Source organism: Ictalurus punctatus, unplaced genomic scaffold (assembly GCF_001660625.3).
Source record: "Ictalurus punctatus breed USDA103 unplaced genomic scaffold, Coco_2.0 tig00163727, whole genome shotgun sequence".
NCBI lineage: Eukaryota > Metazoa > Chordata > Actinopteri > Siluriformes > Ictaluridae > Ictalurus > Ictalurus punctatus.
Window position 1 is genome coordinate 1 of NW_026521182.1, and position 2,868 is coordinate 2,868.

Consider the following 2,868-nt stretch of genomic DNA (forward strand, 5'->3'; position numbering starts at 1 on the left):
TGTATCGGGGTAGTTTTACAAGTACGAGTACATGAACACAGTATCGGGCCGACACCTGAGTACTGGTATCGGCATCGGTGCATCTCTAACACACACACACAGTTAAATTGGAGCAGTGAACCATAAGATCTTTGATGACGTCATGTACAGGTCAGAGGTGTAGAACTCACTTTCTTTCTCTCCCTTGATAATCGTTGTTTTAATATAATAATGTATACATTACATGTATCTCTGTAATCTTCTTCCCTATTTGTGGATATTCTCAAGTGAAACTGTCGAGGCCTCCTACGGAACATATTAAGCTACACAGGAGCAGTGATGAGAATAAACATGACTTTTGGTGCTCATGATTAAATATGGCAGTTTTATTATGAACCCACTACATTAGAGAAGGAAATACTGGATGTGAAGTGCAGTAGTGCTAGTGTGTGTGAATAGACGATCAGTTTAGATACTGACCCAGAACACTACTAACATACAGTGCTTTCTTGGGGTGGTGCTGAAGTTGGAGTTGAACCGGTAAGAAAGATATTAGAGAGAGGCTTCTTTACACTCCTGAGGATGTTCAATTAGAACCTGCACCAAACTCCCCTGATTCAAGTCATCAGCTAATTAAGCGGCCTGCACGAGCTGAGGTGGGTGCTTTAGAGCAGATAAAACACCAAATGTGTTAGATAAGAGTTCAGAGCCTGTGTTCTAGACACATGATTTAGAGTACAGACTTGGGTCCTGCTAGAAAACAACTCAGAACATTTGCTTAGCCTAATACTTTTTTTTTTTTTTTTAATCTGCACATAATTATTATTGTAGCAGCTGCTTTTGCAATAAAAAGCCTTAAAGTCGAGGGTCCCTGTAAGTATCTATGGAGAGAGAGGAGCAGTGCACCATTGACATCATGTACAGAGTTAGCATGAAGGTGTGACTGAGAGTTTTTAGAAATCATTTCCTAATCTTATGCTAATATGAATACTATAATAATAATAATAATAATAATAATAATAATAATAATAATAATAATAATAATAAGAGGAAGAAGAAGAAGAAAGGGTGATGAATAAAATAAATATAAAGTGTGTTTTAGGCAGCGCTGCGTGGTGTTCTGGACGGATCTTGACTGCCATCGTGTGGTCATGTTTAGGAAGTGCACCTTCACCCGATCATTGTTGTTTAAAGCCGCAGATTATAAATCTATATTCCTGCTGAGTGTGTGTTTATGACCTGGATGTTGAGTTGCTTTTAAACCTTCTACATAAGCACCATTTCCAGCCTCTTTGAGTCCCAGGTGACGATCTCCTTTTATTTTCAGATTCTTACTGAGGTGCTGTTTTCCACATGCAGTGCTTGGCTGTGTTGGAGGTCACCAAGAAAGACTTCCTGGCTGTCATGTGGAAGCTAAGTGGGCTGGGGTATGTTGTCCTTCATCAGCTGCCATTGATTTAACTTCTGTTAGACAGCCTCATGATTTACCAAACATGTTTTTCTTTTTTAGGTCAAAAGGGTTTCTGGCCATGGTGCTTGTGCTGCAGTGATCTTGTTCTCCATCACACTCCAACACAAGTAGCCATCTTCACCCTCTCCCAAGAGGTGATGGTACGACTCTATTATTATAAATAAAGTGTAACTGTGTCTTGTAGTCCACCCACCAACCTTTTTCTTTTCAGTGGTTTGACTTGTGCTACACAGAGGTGAGTCCAGTTATGCTGCAAGAAGTGTAAGTATGATGGGGTTGACGAGTGGGAGGAGAGGTTCTTCTTCTTGACGAAAGCATGAACTAGTATTTCTGCATCATGTAGTGACAATATGTTTCTTATATATGTTTATGATATTATCATCTTGTCATTTATCAAAGAAGAGCTACAAAACCTGAAATTTTGTTCATTTTTAGACAGAAAAATTCTGCAGTGTAGCTCTTCTAGTGGGCTTTCCCACTGGAAGTTTAGTCCAACACAGAGCAGTTTGCATGAAAAGTTGGTAATGTGACCGTCGTAATGTGGACTGGGAAGTGCACTGCGGTACCGAGCCCGAGACTAACCTGTAGAAGGTGGTCCGAGTTCGGTTACACTGGAACTGTGAATGCGAATTGTCCCATGAATGTGAACGTAACTTATATCCGGGTCCGCACCTTGTTCAGGAAGTAGAGTAACCTGTGCTGAAGGCCTGTTGTGGTGATGACGTGTCATGACATGTTTTGGCCCAAATCTGCAGTAACTTTGAAAAGTGGAAGCTCGTCTGAATATTGTGGAGTTTCTTGATTTTTGCGTTAATTTCTGTGATCACAAAATGGTGAAATTCTGGACTGACACATGGAAGCTATGGAATGATAACAGAAGAATGTGACTTTGGGTTGTACCGTGTATTTTATTTATTTATTTATTTTTTTTTCATGTAGCTTAATTATTTAGTATAAATGAAGGCGTGTATGTGTCCTGTTCTTCATCTCTGCAGTCGTGTGTTCCCTGATAGTCAATGATTGCTGGAGCTCTGGAAATAGCAGGTGAGATTGCAGGCCGGAGTCCCGTCGCTGTCCAAGGAACCAAAATCAACCTCCTCTACTCCTGAGACCACAGTGTGACTGAGAGCCTAGACTACATGGTAAGAATCTGCTTAAGACATGAATAGCATTTTTAGCCTCAAGGTAGACCCATGCACACACAGTATGGCCGCAAACACAAAGTAGAGCGGTCGAAATCTGAGATTTCTCCTCTGAGTCTCCAGGCCTACTTGGAACATGAAACATGTTGCAGACACAGGATCTTATGAAGTCAGCGCAGACAGCCCCGGAAAAGAAGAGTCCGAAAGACGTGCCCTTCTCCAAGCTTTAAAGGAGAAGATCCAGGGCTGTTGAAGCTGCGGTGGAACTGAGACTTC

General features: G+C 41.2%; 1 long non-coding RNA gene across 2 annotated transcripts; it reads left to right on the forward strand.

The window, feature by feature from the left end:
• Window positions 1–259: 259 nt before the first annotated feature.
• On the forward strand, window positions 260–1,862 carry LOC128632683 (uncharacterized). 2 transcript variants are annotated; one of them, XR_008396224.1, is made up of 4 exons: window positions 260–635; window positions 1,307–1,406; window positions 1,490–1,590; window positions 1,662–1,862. It is a non-coding gene; the product is annotated as an uncharacterized LOC128632683 (long non-coding RNA). The 2 variants fall into 2 exon arrangements; XR_008396223.1 differs by lacking the exon at window positions 260–635 and having other exon boundaries at window positions 1,015–1,406.
• The last annotated feature ends 1,006 nt before the right edge of the window (window positions 1,863–2,868 follow it).